The sequence below is a fragment of the Coptis chinensis genome, chromosome 4 (genome assembly GCF_015680905.1).
Source record: "Coptis chinensis isolate HL-2020 chromosome 4, ASM1568090v1, whole genome shotgun sequence".
Lineage (NCBI taxonomy): Eukaryota > Viridiplantae > Streptophyta > Magnoliopsida > Ranunculales > Ranunculaceae > Coptis > Coptis chinensis.
In genome coordinates this window covers 61,671,492-61,690,958 of record NC_141459.1, presented here as the reverse complement: position 1 = coordinate 61,690,958, position 19,467 = coordinate 61,671,492, and the positions used below count along the sequence as shown (strand labels likewise).

General features: G+C 37.2%; 1 non-coding gene across 1 annotated transcript; it reads left to right on the top strand.

Annotated features, from left to right (window-relative positions):
• Positions 1-19,046: 19,046 nt before the first annotated feature.
• Positions 19,047-19,118, top strand: TRNAT-UGU (transfer RNA threonine (anticodon UGU)). Its single transcript has one exon. It is a non-coding gene; the product is annotated as a tRNA-Thr (tRNA).
• The last annotated feature ends 349 nt before the right edge of the window (positions 19,119-19,467 follow it).

Sequence of the window (19,467 nt, the reverse complement as noted above, 5' to 3'; positions counted from 1 at the left end):
CAACAATTTCCTGCATCAAGTCAGCAGCCTCAGCAATAAAGCCCTGAGATTCCTTGATCTTCACCAGTTTTTTTTATCAATCGTGCACTCTCCAATTCAACATAAATCTACATGAGAAACAAAAATGCACAAGTACGGTACTGAAACCAATACATTGCTATTACCACGGAAAATCAACTTTGACCTTCATTCCACCAGAAATCCAAACCATGAACCCCTTCCTAAAAAATCAATGACATGAATGAAGGTGTCATAAAAATATGGACCACACCAAAAACATACTCCCCATCTCGTACAACAGGTTCAAGACTTGTCACGTTCTCTTCCTTGGGTTCTCTGGCATGGCCTTCCTCCTCGACATGGTTTCAAAGACGACAACGTTTAATTTGGGGAATACGATTTTAGCTACAGAGTTGTTTTGATACTTAATTAGATAAGTGTAAGATTTAGCCCTCAACACTGTTGGTTCACTGTTTTGCAGTCCTTATAATTTACTTAAGAGCCGGTTTCATCTCTTCTATCCACACCTTAAAAAATAAGCTGTTGGGTAAACTATCGTAATTCCAGGGGAGAAAATCGTCATGAACTTGAAAATCAACTGCTACCACAGTAGAGATATATCTGAAGAAAGTTCAAAAGTAACATAAACATTATCATAAACTCTAACTTTCTAAGCTTGGTATAATTAAACTCATTTGGTGTAAGATCTCAACATCCTTTGATTTTCTCATGGAAACAAACAATAATTAAGTACAACAACTCCATGCTCATCAAATTTGATTATCAATATCTATATAGATTTTCCCGACATATATAGTAGATAGGCATCCAAAATATAGATCTTTGTCTTTTTATTTTACTTGCCCATAAACATAGTCAAACATAGAAAGAAGATGAGGAAAAAAAACGTACCTTATGCAACCATCAATTAAATTTTGGAGAAGGGAGAAATGTTGTTGGCTTTAAGTTAAGTTGGGTTTCTTCACCAAACGAAAGAGCAAAATCCTTGAAAAGATGGAGAGACAGGACAGTGAAATCCTCGATGGTTTCAGGCTTTTAGTCTAATCTAAATAGTGATAGCCTAATTCCATTTATCATTCAAATTCCGACTAATCAATCATAAGTGTTGCAGACCACTACGCAAGTCCATTGCCTTTCACTTGTTTACACAGGAGTACTGCAGTGACCAACTACAGGAAACAAAAGAGAAACATAAGGAAAGCTTCAGCAGTCTATCACCACCCAAGAACCATAGGCCAAACTGACTTTAATAGCTTATCACTATAACAACTTATCTACTGATAACTGTAAAATGTATAGTTTACCTACGAAATGAACGATGAATTCACAACGTAAGTAAACTAAAACTTTCTTGTTGCTTATTTATCAAAGATTTATTCTACTCTCAATCCTATGAGATATAGTGGAGTAGAGTGATTCGTTCCACTCTTAGTCCTTCCGTATGCTTGTTTTCTAGTCTCAATACTCTACTTAAAGTCAATGAGAGATTTATGAATTACAAACTAGACTACGATGCAACTACCCACGAAAATGCAACTAGTCGACATCGACAACTAAGGGAATGCTACGTTGATTCGATGATAAGGAGTTAGAGGGGATTGATTCCACCTTAACTAAACTTAATCCACTAGCAACGAAGTCGTCAGAATCCGAATTGAACTGCTACACGTAACAATAGGTTCTTCCTAATCCCTAATTACACATGGCATTTCTACCAATTTATAACTAGCATGTGAACAATTAAACCCATTCTCATGGTGAACTAATTATTTCTCGGCGGAATAGAAATTACGGCGACTTCTACGATAAACGGAATCAAGCTTTCATCAAGGCTTCTCAACCCCCTCTAATGGAGTTTAGCCTTGAATCATTCCGCAATCATTCCCATTTAGATTAAAACTAAACATAATATAAAGCATTGAAATTTACTTAATTAAACAATAATGAAATCTAAACTAATGACTAAAATGAATTAAGAACAAGAATTGAAATTAGATCTAGAAATGGAAATGACAAAAATCGAAATTGATAAAAAATACTACTTTATTGATCTAATCAACTGAAGAACAAGATTCAAAGGTTTAATCTAATAAAGGATTTGAAACTAATTAAATAAAACAATTAAATCTAGATCTAGAAGCTATTTTAATGGCTACTTTCTATTCTAACCTATCTACCTAACCTAACTGCCCCTGACTCCATTAACACTGAGTCAAGCTTTTGTTTTTATACATCCAGATCCAAAAATCGTGCATGGGCTTGGAGCCATGTTTTGGGCTAGAGAATCAGGCCCAAAACCCAATTCTTTCAGTCCAAAAAGGCCTCTTCAGCTGCAGTTGGCTTCCACAGACTTTTCGTCCACTTCTGCTCCTCTGATTGGGTCAAGACTTGGAGAATTGCGAAGCTCTTTCCGAGCCGGTCGTTTTGACATAAGGTAGGCCTCAATCCGAGGTCTGAGTCCAAAGATATGGCATTCAGAAGTTCTGCTGACTTTTGCTCCTTTATCTCGCTAAAAGCGGCACATTTCTCGCACATAATGGACTTTGAAGCCCTGAAATGCATAAAACACGTAATCAGTATTAACTCTTACTTATTATTCACATAATTGGTCTAACAAAGTATGATTATTAAGGGGTTAAAACTACAGTTTTGGGCTCTTATCAAACCACCCCAAACAAAGATTTTGCTTGTCCTCAAGCAAAGATGAGAAATTAGAATAAGTGACCAAAAATGGAGTTCTAACTACTCGTTTATTTGAGTGCGATTGCATTGACCATATGCAACAAGGCCTTAAACCACTAGGAATTCCCTAGTGGACGAGTTATAGCCTCGTGAGAGTTTTCCAATGAAGGTACTCACAAACTTCATCTATACTACAACGACTAAGAAATAAAACTATTGTTTCCTTTATTCATGCTCAACTATCTATACATCTCTAGCAATTGAATAAGAATAACCAAGTCAGAAACCTAAGCTAATATATGCATAATAATCTATCATCTACAATAAACATATACACAATGAGTAGTACTATAAAATGTTTAGCGGGTTTGTTTCGAGAACTTCGAATAAGCGCCCTTAAATAGGTTCTCACAATAATAGTCAAGAAACAACACTCTAATTTTTCCACTCAAGTTTCAGCTACTCCAATTATACAAGTGGGCACACTTTACCTTACAATCTCAATGACACACAGGGAAGTTCTGAGTCGATCAAACACATCCGCCACTTACTATCACACTAACCTATTCCTAATTGAGCTAGATGTTTTTATTAGGTGTTACGGGGATTAGGAGATGGTTTAAGAAGGAAGGAAATGGATATTCTAAAGGACAAGTCAGAGATAATAGAGTCTTCATATTATGTAACTAGAGAAAACCTTGTTATTTACTTTTGCTTCTACACTTTGTTTCCATCCTTAGCCATATTTTTCTTTTTCTTTTCTTTGGCTTTTGACTCCATTTTATTCTATTTTTGGAGTTTTTATTTTATTTCTATTTTCCTTTTCTTTGGATGGAAACTTCTTTTCTTTATTTTCTGAAGCCACTAACTAATTTTTGTTTACGTAGGTTTTTCTCTTCTTCTTTCTTCATTCATTCTATTCTCAGACCTATTTTGAATTGGGTAGGTTGATTTATTTATTTATTTTTTTGTTTTGCTTTTGTAACAGGGTAAAGGAATTGTGGTTTATGGAAGGGCTAATGAAAGGCTCAGAGGGGCGACTAGCGGAAAATAATTCATAGGTTTGAATTTCTGGCTATATCGATCCAAAGAGGGCCTAAATTCTCGCTTAGGATATGGTTTAGTGATCAAGCAAGTGGACGTGTGATTTCTCTATCCGGATTTTACTTCTCCCTTGTGTCATTTCTCAAATGTTTCGCTCATATAAGGATTTAGGCTATATTCTCACAGGATTTGTAGAATAAGTACTCTAGCCTAGATTTCAGAAACTTACTGCTAACAATCATAGATACTCATGTAATATATTTATAGATAGATGCAAAGATTATTACCTATATATTAACCTAAGTTTCTAACAATTATTCTGACGCTTCATTTACGGAGACTTCTAGATTGTTAAGAGCATGGAGAAAGAAACAATACCAATATTCCCCGAAAGTGTATAGCATAACTTATTTATTTATATTTTTAAATTTTTGAAATTTTAACTAGAAAACAAATGCATATTATACATATTTATATCCTAGCAGATGTCTTAATTACACGTGTTTCTATGCCCCCCCCAAACAAGAAGCATGCTTTGTCCTCAAAGCATTTAAATAAAGAGGGTAGTAAAAATACCATTGAAATGCGTGAAATTCAGGAACATCTGCAAAACAAAGTTAGAACGTACTAATATAGGAAATAAAAACTGACTCAACTCTATACGAGTTCTACCCATTATGGGGTTAACAGAATTAAATTGCTTGGGACATAAGCAGACACTAACAGAAACTAAAACTTACCTCCACTCCCGCTGTTATTCGTCATATTCGTCATCCTCTACTTCTATAAAGAAGTGAGGCTCCTTCGCGTCCTACCATGCTATGATAATTTGCCAGGCTTCACGCCATTTATCATCTATGGTTGCTAACCTATTAAGTGCCACTTGGTCTGATGGGGTGTAGGGTGCAACCTGGTGAGGTTGTATCCGCCACCCTTGCCAAGTCATTACGCGGAAAGATCGAATAATACTATTGGTGGGTCGCACCGCGTCTACCCTAATCCAATCCGTGAAACGTGTACAAAAAGGGAAGAAACATAGCATAATACGTTGAAATTAGAAATGCATAAGAAGGTACTTATGCCTCATGGTATGGGCTCGTGCTAAACTAGACATCAAAGTTAAGGGAAGGTCATAGAACCGGCGTCCCGTGGCTAAAGCAAGGAAAAACGCCGCAAGTGGCGCCATTCACGTAAGAAAAAACGCCATTCCCCTAAAATGTTTAGCATAATCCAAAACATAACAGTTCCTATGTTCATGGACAAAGCTACCAAGGGCAACGTTATAGTCCCCTTGGTCCTCAATCTGAAAAATGCCTGCCCCATAAGCCTCGTGCAAAACTCATAAGTGTAGACATGCATATTATCGACCCTAATAGCACCATGGGTCTTGTATCTCGGGGCATAGCAAGTCCAAGAACAAATGCTAGCAAGAACACGGTAATTTCCATTGGTTCATTTTCAATGTTGATGGAGAACACTTGTTCTCCGTCCGTCTCTCAAAGAAAATGCAGTTATTATAAAAATAAGATGCAAGTCTTTGGAGAATAAAGTTCACCGGGTCTTACCATAAGAGGTTCCCGACCAACGTATGTGATCACCTCAAAACCAAGCACCGTAAGTAGTGCTTTGGAACAAATCTTCGAAAGACTGTTCGGTATTATTATAGGAGATGTCATCTCAAAACTACGCCTGGAACAGCTGCAAAACAACCGGTACTACGCTGGCGAAAAAACGGAAAATTTCTGGTCCACGGAAGTCAGGGAATGCCGAAAGCTTCAACTAGGAGGCGTGAGTCGCTCTTTTTGTATTTTGAATTCCGTGTTTTAGCGCCGAGTCGACTTTTGCCTTGGCCAGCGCCAGCTCGAGTAAAAATTTTCATCCGAGGTGTAGGCGAGAGCGAAAGTCCCTCTGCAGAAGCCTTGCGCTCGAAAGTTGCATTTTGCAAAAATGAAGTCTAAACGCGGGAATCGCGGATGTGAAGGGTGAGTGATGGAGTTTAGGTGTAGTGTGACTTGTGAGGATAGATTGTATCAAGTTTATATAGGTTTTAAGTTGCTAAAATGGGTCGGAAAGTTGCCAAAACTAATTACGGCAGCTTCCGAAATCCTAAAATTTCCAAACCAAAAACTAAACAACTCATTTTCTTGATTCTAATTCAAACCCGGTATCTTTTAGGTTGATTATATGATTGAATGTACCTATTTAATCTAGATTTCATCCTACAATGATACTTAATCATATTTCTGCCCTAAACAACCATATTTTCACCTTGACTCCATAATAAATTCTAACACTAGGGTTATATAAAAATAAAGCTTGAATTGATAAAACCACCCCCAAACAAGTTGGGAAGGTGGGATCAATATGAAACAACCACACATACTGAAAATAACCCCTTATATTAAAATTTCATTCGGAGTACCTTTCACTACAAAATTCAAAATACGAAAATAAAAGTTACATTACAATAAAAACAACAAAAATAAATAAAACAACAACCACTATCAATCCTCAGACTCTCTAAACACCTGCGCCATCGGTGGCGAGGGGCACACTCTCTAGTGGTGGCTCCCCGGGCTCCCGAAGGTCCGGTAGCAGCGTCCTTCGGTCCGGCGACGACGCCATGCCTCGTAGCTGTGTCCTCAGAAGCAGAGTCTGTATGAGGTGGGAAGCGTGCAAGCATATCCACTCTAAACTGGCGGTGGGCCTCCATCTCAGCCCTCGCCTGTTCCCATCTCTCATCCTCTCTCTGGGTGCGGATCTCGGTTTGTGATGAATAGTCGCTGTCGAGTCCGGAGGTCCTGACAGATAATGTTTAGTGAACGATGCCCCTATGAAGCATAGCCATGCGTTCCGCGATCGAACCAACACCTCTGGAAGGCATCCGCATCAAAGCAGTCAAGTCTTCCTCATCCTGGAGGCATCCCGATGTCCCCGGCCTCCTCTTCATTCTCAGCTCCACCATTCTCTTCTTCTTCTTCTCTATCCTCAGCCCCTCCTCCAAACTTGTTGGACACACTCCCTATAGATACGGCGTGTTACGGTCGCGGGGTAATGTAAATCCTATCCTATCGGGCGGAGCTGCTTTCATCTTCAAAGATGATCTTGGTGATTAACACGGAAGAAGAGGTGCCAAAGACTTTCCGACCCCCTAATCATGCTTTCGGCCAAAAACTCCGTGATACAGAAATCGTATTCGCTCTGGAGTACCCATAAGACGTGGAGGCGGTCGAACGATGTCACCGACCTTGTCCTTCCATAGGACATTCGACAATCCATCGGGTCAGCCTGCCATGGTTGGTCCCGAAAGTGATGCTGGCGAACACAATGGGAGTTTGTATTGTAGCTCCCATTGATGACATCCACGCCCATCGAGGCTCTACCCGTCAAACCGGGGCTCCCCGAAAGTGGCCTCGGATGGATTCTAGGCGGAATGCCTAGAATCTCAGCCAACAGTCCATTAGTCAACTCCCTCCTCTTCTTCCTTACCATCACAAAAATCCTACTCCCCTCCAACTCCCTGGTGGTGTAGAACCGTCGGACCAAGTCTTCGTGGTAGAAGGCTTCGGTCGAGTACCAGAGACTATTCCAGTCTCTACTAGCCATTTCGTCACCGTAAAACGGCGCGAAGTGGTCGGCAGTGAAAACTTGCTCCGGTATAATTCGGTGTTGTTGAGCCATTTGAAGTTTGAATACGGTTTGGGGTTTGTAGAGGGTGTAGGAATAATGAGGAAAGACCTTAGTGATAAAAACCGATGGTGGTGGTGATGTGGTGGCGTGGCAGCACCAATTTTTGATTTTTTCGGTGGTTTTTGTTGGGTTAAATTGGTGGAGGAGGTGTGGTTTTAGTTTTAGAGGAGATTTGAATTGGATCTTTGATGGTTGGCGTGAGTTATTTTGGTTTTCTTTTTAATTTTTATTTTTGTTAGGGTTTTGAAGCTTTGTTAATGGCGGTGGAAGATGAAAAAAATGAATGGTGATGAATGTAAGAATGTAAAGGCACCCGTGACCGTGGGTTGGGCCCCAAGCCCAAAATCGAAATTTTTGATTTTTTCGATTTTTTTTCGCGAATTTCAAATCAAAATTCCCGCTTCGTTACCGGTCCGATTTTTGCGAATAAGATATGGAAATGATAAGGATAGAATTTCCTATCCAATGATCCATAAAACACTCTATTTCGACTTCAGATGACATACGAGATAGTGGAAAATGCCTCAAAGTGCGTGCATGACGTAAGTTATGCGAACGAATGAACTCTAAATTAATAGATTATGTCATTCCGAATCGTAATACAATAAAACGGCCTAAGCAACTCTAATGGGACATAAAACATTTTAGTACAGAAACACGAACACCCCACCCCCAAACAAATTTTTTTACAACGAAGCTTAGAAAATTTGTTTTTAGCAGTGGGTCTTTTAAAGTCAGATTCCCGAGACTTCCTAGATTACTATGTTTATTTTTATTTATTTATTTATTTTATTTTATATATATATATATATATATATATATATATATATATATTTTTTTTTTTTTTTTTTTTTTTTTAGGAAAAACAATAAGCAATAAAGACATAATTCACACCATAGAGAAACATGACTCAAAAAATCCAAGAAAAACATGCAAGAGTGGAAAACGTGAACTATGTGAACCGTGGACTTAGGATCCGGTACTTACAGCCACACACTCCATAGGGAGGGCCCGTTACCTTAATGGTGCACTCACCAATATATTAAAAGTGAAAGGAAGTGCACCAAACACAGAAATTGAGTCGCTTATAGTCGATACTTCGAGACTTTATCTAAAATATATGTATGAACATGCGGTTGATCATATATCAACAACCTAAATAGTTGTGGATCATTCCATAAATAAATATCGAGAAAACATATCCAAACACAATCAAACACTAAGATTCCCTATGACTCAACCTAGTGAAATGAAAGCTAAGTCGGATTACCCTATTGTGTAACCTATCATGCACCTTATTTTTCATTTTGAATGAGTGGGTGTTCTAGTAAATGAGTGTGGAAAAGTGAATGGTTGTGGAGAATATGGTGGATATGTATAAGTTGTAGAAAGACGGCTTGTACACAATGAGGATGTGGTTTTAGCACCGAACTCATTCATTGTGTGTGTAGGACTGCCTCAATTCTGAAAATGAAGGTGTCAAATAGTTTGTCCTTCCAAGTATCCTGTTTGCTAGGAGGATTTAAAAAATTATGAAGCACAGGAGAAACAAAAGGATCGAGTGCAAACTCGAGATTCCTTTGAAAGGGTGGAAGGAGGGGTGTCGAGGTGGATGTTGTGCAAGTTAGTTCTTTATAGGGTGAATTGTCACCTACTCGAAAAAACTCATCGAATTCCTCATCTAGATTGGTCATATCCACATTACTATGGTAGTCCTCTACATCTTTGAGAAAATCATCTATCCCGTCCTCATCAATAATATGTGTATCGACTAGTGTAGGGATGAAAATGTTGGAGTCTGACTTTCCAAAGGAAAGAATTTTGGGCATATGACTATCAGGGAACGTGTTGTTGAAATAATCTCGAACAACGCTTTCGATCATGCTAACCTCTCCATCCATATCTAATCGGGTAACTGTGTCCTTTCCTTTTTTAAAACATTGACTTCAACAAACAAGATGGCCAAAAGACATGGACATTGAACCATCACGGCAATTAATGAAGCGCATTGGCGGTTGCCGGGAAAGGGCGCCCTAAAATGATCGAGACCGAGTCGTTAGCGACTCAGATCGAGGACTACAAAATCAGCCGGATAGTAGAAATCCCGAACTTTTACCAAACAGTTTTCGACTACACCCTTAGGATACTTAATAGACCCGATCGACTAATTGCAACGCCATTTTAGTGGGTTGCATCTTGTCTAGACCTATTTGTCTATACAAATAAAATGGGAGTAAGTTAACACTAGCCCCGGTGGTCTAATAAGCGGGTCGTCGTCGATAGGAATCTCCTAAGGTGCATTATGCAAGATGGGGCGACGAGGTCCTTGTACTTAACAATTCCATTATGTTCGAGATAAGGTTGGGAATTGTTACTGTTAAAAGGCGTCTTTTGGAATATTTGTCTTCGCCTAGTAGTACACAATTCCTTAAGAAACTTAGCATGATGTGGTAGCTTTTAATAGCTTCGAGGAAGGGAAGGTTTATAGTTAGATTCTTGAAAACGTCCCTAATCTCATCGTAATTTGTATCCCTAGTTAACATGGCTAATTTTTGTGGAAACGGTGGTTTCTGTCTATATTTAGCAATGGTATCACCGGATGTTTAACCGCGTGGCTTTGTTTCTTAGGTTGTGTTGTAACCGGTACCTCTACGGTGGTAGGCTCTTGATTTCTATTTCGGTATCTAGTAAAATAGTAGGTGTAGGGTTATCTTGGTGGGGTAACTATAGGCATAGTTACCTTGTTATCAACCACTCTGCCCGAGCGGAGTGGTGATGTCATTTATCTCACCTACATTTTCATATTCATTACTAGTATTATCGGTTACCTCAAAGGGTCTGTGTTTGTTGTTTTAGGATTAGGTATTGCGTGACACGGCAACACACCTTTGGTTTGGGCTTTATCTTGAGCCAACCGTTGGGTTAAATTATTAACGGATTGTAGAAATTTGTTGGTTAGATTGAGCCATGGTTTGGAAAATTTTTTTGGCTCACTTGTATGAAGGTGTCAAGGCGATCCGGTTGTGTGGGTGTAGTAGTCACGGGTGGTGTGACTGGAACTATTTCACGTGAATTATTTATTGGTGGATTCTGATAATTATTATTGACCGGAACGATACCTCTATTAGCATTATAATTATTATAATTACCTTGACCTTGTGCTTGACCTTGTCGAGGTTGCACTTGGTTGTTATAATTATTAAAATTACCCCGACTCGCCCTTGTCGTAGTGGAGCTTGGTTAAAGGCGTGCGTTAGGCCTAACATATTGATTATTGTACCCTTGAGGTGGGACTTGTTGGTTATTTCTCCAACCCGGAGTTGGGATTTTGTCTCGAGGGGCTTTAGGTTCACTATTAATGGAACAAGCCCTGTTCATAGGCTATAGGACGATGGGAGTCGGGATGCTCGGGATTCCAACAAACTACATGGGTTTGAATTTACATTCATGACGGGGATAGGCTTTTGTTGTACGAAATGGCCTCTACCTTTTTAGTGAGTGATTCGATTAGAGTTTTAAGCTTGGAATCGTGTTTAATTTCAAACTTACCGTGACCCTTAACTTGAAGAACTAACTAGCGGAGCGGGATAATCGTCACTACCCCCAATTATTATTTAAGCTTAGTTTGGTCCTCTAAAATTTATAAGCCGCCGGGCTCCTTTGCTTAAGAAACTACCCCATTCATTATGTCAAGGACTTCTTTATGGTGGTGTAGAAGTCCTTTGAAAAAGGCAATTTAACTAACGTGTCTTTAAGCTAAGTTATGGTGTGGACACTCTATAGCAGATCGGTGAAACGATTCCAAGCCTCTGAAAATGATTCATGAGGATTTTGTCGAAAAGAAATGAATCTTGGAAAGCATCTCATCCGTCTTTAGGGGGTGGGTAAAAATGTTCCATAAACAAATTGAACAAGTTTGGCCCATGAGTCCACAGAATTAGGGCAGGCGATTAACCAAGACGCCGCCTTTATCGGCTAAGGTGAAAGGGAATACCCTTAATTTAATTTGTTCCGCACCAACCGTAGGATGGTGGAATGTTGTTAGGACTTGTTCAATCCCTACGCGTATGCTTGATAAGGTTTTTCATGGTCTAAACCATGAAAAAGCGGGTAACAAATTAAAAATATTTGGAGGGATTCTAAAATCCCATTTGGGTCTACTAGAACGATGCAAGATTTGGGGCTATCGCCAAGGCTTTGTAGAAGTCCGAGAGGAGTCTCTTTCTTCCCCCATTATATCAGGTGGTGTGTGTGTAGTAGTAGCTAGAGGTGTAATGTGTGGTATACTAGATAGACTTGTTTGTTGTTGTTGTTGTGTATTTACGTTAGGTGTTTTTGTGCGACCAGACCTTAATCTCATGCAAGACTAAGTCGAGCTTAACTAAACATGCAACACTCCAAACAATTCTGATATACTAATATAAACCTCTAACAGGAGATGCGAGGTGTGGAAGAAAGGAATACCTAATTGCGTCCTTGCTTCGCTTATGAATAGCGTCTTGTTTACGCTTGTTCAGAGTGTATATAGCGAGGTTAGAACACTGAAAAATATGAAACAAAGAAGTTCGAATCAAACCGCCGTAAATCGAAAAATTTAACACGTGCCTTTCAGCAAAGGCGCTTCGCCAGAAGGTATTTTTCTGATTCACGTGTTTTTTAAGGCGGTCGCGCTTCGGTGTGAAGTCGAAGTTCCAGGTGTTTGAGCTGGTCGCTTTGGTATGTATGGCGCTTTCGGTAGTGAAATTCCGATTCTTAGCGCGAACTTAGCGGTCTCCCTTGAAGCGTGGCGCCTCCGTGTATTTTCTCGCGGAATTTGTCAACTCTAAAATGGACAACCACAGTATGAATCAAACAAGGGTGGGTGGGTGAAATGGGACTTTAAAAAACAGTACTAACACTACGAAAACAATACGAAAGTGAAACTAAGATGGCGGTAGTACGCCCATTTGATAATCAGAAAATGTATAGTTTACCTACGAAATGAACGATGAATTCACAACGTAAGTAAACTAAAACTATCTTGTTGCTTATTTATCAAAGATTTATTCTACTCTCAATCCTATGAGATATAGTGGAGTAGAGTGATTCGTTCCACTCTTAGTCCTTCCGTATGCTTGTTTTCTAGTCTCAATACTCTACTTAAAGTCAATGAGAGATTTATGAATTACAAACTAGACTACGATGCAACTACCCACGAAATGCAACTAGTCGATTATCAGACAACTAAGGGAATGCTACGTTGATTCGATGATAAGGAGTTAGAGGGGGATTGATTCCACCTTAACTAAACTTAATCCACTAGCGACGAGTCGTCGTAATCCGAATTGAACTGCTACACAGAACAATCGGTTCTTCCTAATCCCTAATTCCACATGGCATTTCTACCAATTTATAACTAGCATGTGAACAATTAAACCCATTCTCATGGTGAACTAATTATTTCTGGCGTGGAATAGAAATTACGACGACTCTACGATAAACGGAATCAAGCTTTCATCAAGGCTTCTCAACCCCCTCTAATGGAGTTTAGCCTTGAATCATTCCGCAATCATTCCCATTTAGATTAAAACTAAACATAATATAAAGCATTGAAATTTACTTAATTAAACAATAATGAAATCTAAACTAATGACTAAAATGAATTAAGAACAAGAATTGAAATTAGATCTAGAAATGGAAATGACAAAAATCGAAATTGATAAAAAAATACTACTTTATTGATCTAATCAACTGAAGAACAAGATTCAAAGGTTTAATCTAATAAAGGATTTGAAACTAATTAAATAAAACAATTAAATCTAGATCTAGAAGCTATTTTAATGGCTACTTTCTATTCTAACCTATCTACCTAACCTAATCGCCCCTCGACTCCATTAACACCGAGTCAAGCTTTTGTTTTATACATCCAGATCCAAAAATCGTGCATGGGCTTGGAGCCATGTTTTGGGCGGAGAATCGGGCCCAAACCCAATTCTTCGATCCAAAAGGCCTCTTCAGCTGCAGTTGGCTTCCACAGACTTTTCGTCCACTTCTGCTCCTCTGATTGGGTCAAGGCTTGGACCATTGCGAAGCTCTTTCCGAGTCGGTCGTTTTGACATAAGGTAGGCCTCAATCGAGGTCTGAGTCCAAAGATATGGCATTCGAAGTTCTGGCGACTTTTGCTCCTTTATCTCGCTAAAGCGGCACATTTACGCACATAATGGACTTTGAAGCCTGAAATGCATAAAAACACGTAATCAGTATTAACTCTTACTTATTATTCACATAATTGGTCTAACAGTATGATTATTAAGGGGTTAAAACTACAGTTTTGGGCTCTTATCATCTACCCCCAAAAAAATGATATTGATTATCTCCACGTGAACATTATCACATACATAAACTTAAGTATGAATTTAACGAACATGTTGAAGTGGAATATGCTTAATTATATATAAGCAAGAAAATTGTTCAGTAGAGAGAAGGGAGGGAAAAATGCATACTTGGCACGAAGTATATATTCTTTGAGAGAAATCAACCTTTAAGTTAAAACAAAAGCTCTACATAGGCAAAAGGAAAAATAATATAAAAAAGAAAAGTATGGCCAAAAATAGAACATGCTGTAACGAAGCCAAAGGTTAATTGGTTTCTGTCAAAACCAGGCTTAGATCGTTTATGAGAGATTCCTTAGTATCAGCTAGACTTACCAATCAATATTGAATAATGCCTTGTAAAGCAACTAATAAGTGAAAATTCTAAAGTACTATCCAATTGGTTTCTGACTTCAATCCTTACCACTATCCAATTGTAGAGCAAGTTCAATCCTTTTGTGTCTAACCATTCTACTAAACAACTAATAAGTGAGTTGCATACATAAATGAATGTTCTACAGAAGCAGAATGTATGAGCTCACAACTGAGTTCCCTCTTAGTTTGCTCGTGTGTCAAATTGGCAGGGATTGCCCAACAACTAGATTAAACACTATTCTATTTTTTTTTTTAAAAACAACGACAACAACAACAACAACAATGATAATATTCGCTACAACAAATGTGTTTCACAAAGTATAAGGAAAATTCAGTCAAAGAGCAAGAACAAACCGGGAGGCCAACAGCTATACTAAGTGAGGAAATCTTGTTAATACCAACTATCATCTTCACACTACTAATGAATGTCGGTCTGTGATTTTGCAAAACTCCCATATATAGTTCCTGCCAAGAAGACCGAAAACAATACTTACCTACATATTCTACAGTTTTTGTCTACCCAGTGTTCTTTTATTCTGTACATTTAAGTGTCAAGAAAACAAATTGGTGTTGAAAAGTTGTGATACCATTGTTCTCTATTGCATGTATGTAACTATGTATGGACTTATGCAAAGCAGAGATGCGCTTGTGGTGCTTAGCCTGTTAGACTCTGGCCATTCGCTAGCCAAAAGTCGTGTCACCTTAAAATAAATTGTTCACACATCTAGATTACTCTATTAGGCTAAACAGAATGGCAGAAAGTGAACTACAAACTCGTTCTTTGGCTTCTATTTGTATACATTGGATTACTTTCACAGATAATGAAAATGGCTTACTTAGCTGATGAATATTCAAAAGTTACACCCTCACTCCAAATAATCACTTGAAGAGTATAAATGTGCAGTATTAAGAATTAAGATTTAATAGTTGCTTCGTACCTCTCTTTGGAGAAACCATGTAGCCACCAGCAGTGCGATGGAATTTCCTGTGCATCCAGTTGAAGTTCTATTGCGCCAAACAAAACACATATAAATAACTCAACAGCGATATGTATTACGTGTTTTTTATAAAGTTTATAGAACACAATATATTATATCGCCATCAGGACGCTACATCAACAGCAAATTGATCAACTCTCCAGCCAAAGCAGAAAAAAGAATGTGCCGACCAACTTGCAGATTCATTATTTATGATCACGCTGCTGATTAATTTAGCATAGCCTTAACTCAGAACCCGAATTGGAATTGCCACAACTCTTATATAAATATATAATCATAAGTCATAACAACTGACATAACCTCCAGAACATCCAGTTTTTAGACCTGCTTGTATGTAAATTAAGGTACTTTCATTTTAGATAATCAAATTCAATAAGGAGATTGAAAAAGCATCAACCAATGACCGAAATGAGGAAAATATATTACAAAGTTCATCCAACAGAAATCAAATCTGAATACAGCAAGTTACATGTCAAATTTTAACTTATTAGGTACCTTGAGCCCTCGAGGCATTAGTGAATAATGTTATCCTATGAATCATCTCAGATATTTCAGAAACCAAAGTATTTTATGAGGCGATTAGTCAAACAAATCAAAATTTATATAGGCTAATTGATGAGAATGAGAAGTATATCTCCACGTTCACAGAATTGGCATTCAATTATAAACATATACATAAATCTGATGCGACTGAAATCTACAACTTAAAAAATGAATATTTGGTATTATCAGATAAATGTATGAAGAAGGACATACTATCTTTGATTGCCAAAAGAAACCCAATAAGAGGAACAGAGTCTCAAGGATATCCGAATTTAGTGTTTGGAAACAAAAAAACCTACCTGAATTGTCTTGACTGAAGGCTTGGTTGAGACTTGAGACGTTCGATTATTTGTGGGAGAACTCAATTGGAAGAGAGAGAACGATAGCTGAGATTATTTCATTTTCTGTTTGCAAATGAGGGGAAGTCGTAAAGTGGAAGACAGACGGTTGGTTTCTTGATTTTAATTTCATAAAAGGTATTTATTTGGACAATCAATGCTGGTTAAGTCGCGAACAATTGAATAGGGGCGTATACTTGATTTTCCACCTGAATTTACACATACGTCCTTAAGTCACTATATAATCTTAAGGGTATAGATGGTAGTAAATTTTGAAATGACTAAATAGTCCTTTTAAAGGCATTGAATAATTGATTTTAATATTTTATGAAGGGTATTTCATGGTAGAAAAAAGGTTGGTCCAATTTAAATGTCCATGTTAATTATGGTATACTCTACTAATTGAGATAAAGGTAAAATTCATAAGAGTTTTCAATTATTATTATTATTTTTTTGACATTTAGACAAAACATGGAAAAATAGAGTTAGCATTTTGATTAAAACATGAGCACCATATCACCACATCTGACATATTTATTTTGCCATATACAATATAAACATTGTACCTTTGACACATACAACATCTTCTATGGTTCATAATATCTATTATAACAAAAATATAGTTATTGTCTCAATATATGACCCAAAAATTAGGTTATCATCGTTGGTAGAATTGGCAAGATGTGTGCATTGGGTCTTCTTCCATAAAATCTGTCACTCAAGTGCCTATAACAAAGAGAACTATTTATTAGAAATAAATTATACAACACTCAAAACCTCCAAACTATATAAAAAGGAACCCTTTTCGTAAATTACTTCAACAATTGGTTTATTGATGGTTTTTGGTATATATAGACCAAACTTCTTTCCAGCAGAAATCTAGTAACAAAGTGTAATGCGGATAAACTAAAGTAGTGTAAATTGTCTAAGTAGAAAGCTATGACAACACATATATTTGAACCACAGAGTACTGAATAGAGAAAGACTTTGGTACTTTAAAATTTCATAAAATCGGGAGGGAGAGCCAACCAATACACACAACATTTTTTTCATCTCAAGCTAAGCACCAATGAACTCTTAAAGCTATTACTCTTACTACTCCATCTACTCTCTACCACCACGATACACTTGGTAACAATCTACATCTATCTTAGGAGCCAATCATTTACTTCAAGTTCGTATATTTCACTGGCCTCAATGGGCAAGAAAGGAAATGACGCGATAATAAACATGACATGTTTATAAATAGTAGTATAGACGGTAACACTTCATTAAGTAGAATACACAATACAAATCAATATCTTGAATTGACAATTGGTGCAGACCATAGTCATCGTTGAAGTTAATGCTTTTACACTTGAAGTATGGTACTGCAGTTACATAGTAATAAGTACGTTTTCAAAATTATGATCTTTGAGTCCCTCTTTCTCATGCCCCCATGATTCTAATAAAACAAAATGGAGAGTGAAATGATCTTTAATTAGGATTGAAACGTTCCTACTTGGTATACCATTCGTTTGTAATAGTGTGACTTTTGATTTTTGATGCTTTTTTCCCCTTAGATTGCAGCTTCCTAACCATTTTAATACTACCCTCTTGGCATTGCAGTTTCAAAGTAATAAGTGCAAATGGAAAAAAATTAAACAGATTAATCTATCTAGATAAGAAATCTAAAAATGATCACAATGACCATACCCATATACACTGATTAAATGGTTCTAGATAGGGATATCATTATATAGTTACCATTACTGTTAATCAAAACAAGTAAGAAATCCACTCAAATCGTAGAAAAATAAACCAACCTTAGATAATCACCTTATTTATAGATGACTAGTAAACGGGCACATGTGTTTCACGTGCTAGGAAAGAAAATCGAGGTGGAGAAAATTAAAAGAATGAACGCATGTATAGGGTTTAGATTAATATAGGTCGAGGTCTTACAAAAAACTTCAATAAGGAAAAAATACTTCAATATGCTAGTTGTATTCTTTATATGATTCGATATTTGATGCTCTCGTATGTTGTGAATAGATATATCCGAAGAGGTATTTAACTGCTTGTAATTTAGTCAATATATAATTATTAGAAAAAATACATTGGATAATGTTAATATTTGTTCTATAGATCTATTAAGTCGGATATAATTAGGTGGAGTGAATTGAATGTGTAAATAATAGATTTCCTGGAGATGGCTATATGGTAAGATAACCATTTCAAAGCTATCCATATAATGTGTATCTTATTTTATGTGTAGTGTTGTTTTTTCAAACCATATGTATGGAGGTTGCATCACTGAATTACATCTATTTCACTCTATTGTTAGTCACACATTCCTTTGATGTACATGCATAACTTTGGCAGGTTTCGGGTTTCCACTTGATTAAGATAATGAAGAAGGTGCAAAGTGCATGTTGAAGGAGTGTAGTTTGTCAAGCGGGTATGCTATGCTTAGATGAACAACTGATGCAGAGTAAGCAAATAGAAAAGCCATTAGTAAAGAGCAAGAAGTGAATATCTGTGTGGATTTTGCCATTTTCTTTCTCAATTTCAAGCATTTCATGAATAACTATAGTCAACGGTTTTCATTTGTATAATTGTATGCCTCCCTAGTCTCTAGATTGGATAAATTGGATCAGTTTGCCTTGCAGTCCTACACATCCCATTTTACGCACCTTTTTCAAAATAATAATCAGTTGGTCCACCATATATTAAGCATTTCATGATGGGTTGGGTTGGGCCATTTTATATATTGTCTTAGGATTGAGTATTGTAAAACAATGAGTTGGTTTGTGTCTTTATATACTAACTTATTATTGAAAAACTGTTCACTAATGAAGGATCGATTCATGGAATCATGGATTACTATGGATGCTGAACTTTAGCCTGAAGACTTTGCAATTGGGTTATTAGGTTATGTTCTGGAGTTTCATTTGAAATTTGAAACATGGAATGGAATGTTTATTAAAAATCATTATAAAGAATAATAGGCAAGGCAAACAACAGCCTGTATAGCTCAGTGGTAGAGTGTCAGTCTTGTAAACTGAAGGTCTGTAGTTTGATCTTGCATGGAGGCATGTCAATACACTATATTTTTACAATATTAAACACGATTAAAAAGCTGGTTGCTTTTTGGGTAATCATAAGGCATAAGCATTTGCAAAATGTTTCAGAAAACCTAAAAGACATCTGAAAAAAAGAGTTGGTTCCAGTGTCACATTCTCTTCTATTAAAGTAAATTTTTAAAAATATAGGATTAAGCTAGACCACCTTAGAGTCTACTCAACAGGTACCTTTCTACATCCACTATCTTTTTCATTCATAAAAACTCAAATCGTTACTAATTAGTAGCTACTGTTGATAGCTTTTTTAACATTAAAGAGCTTATATCTTAATAAAAGTATAGATGTAGGAAGAATTACAATT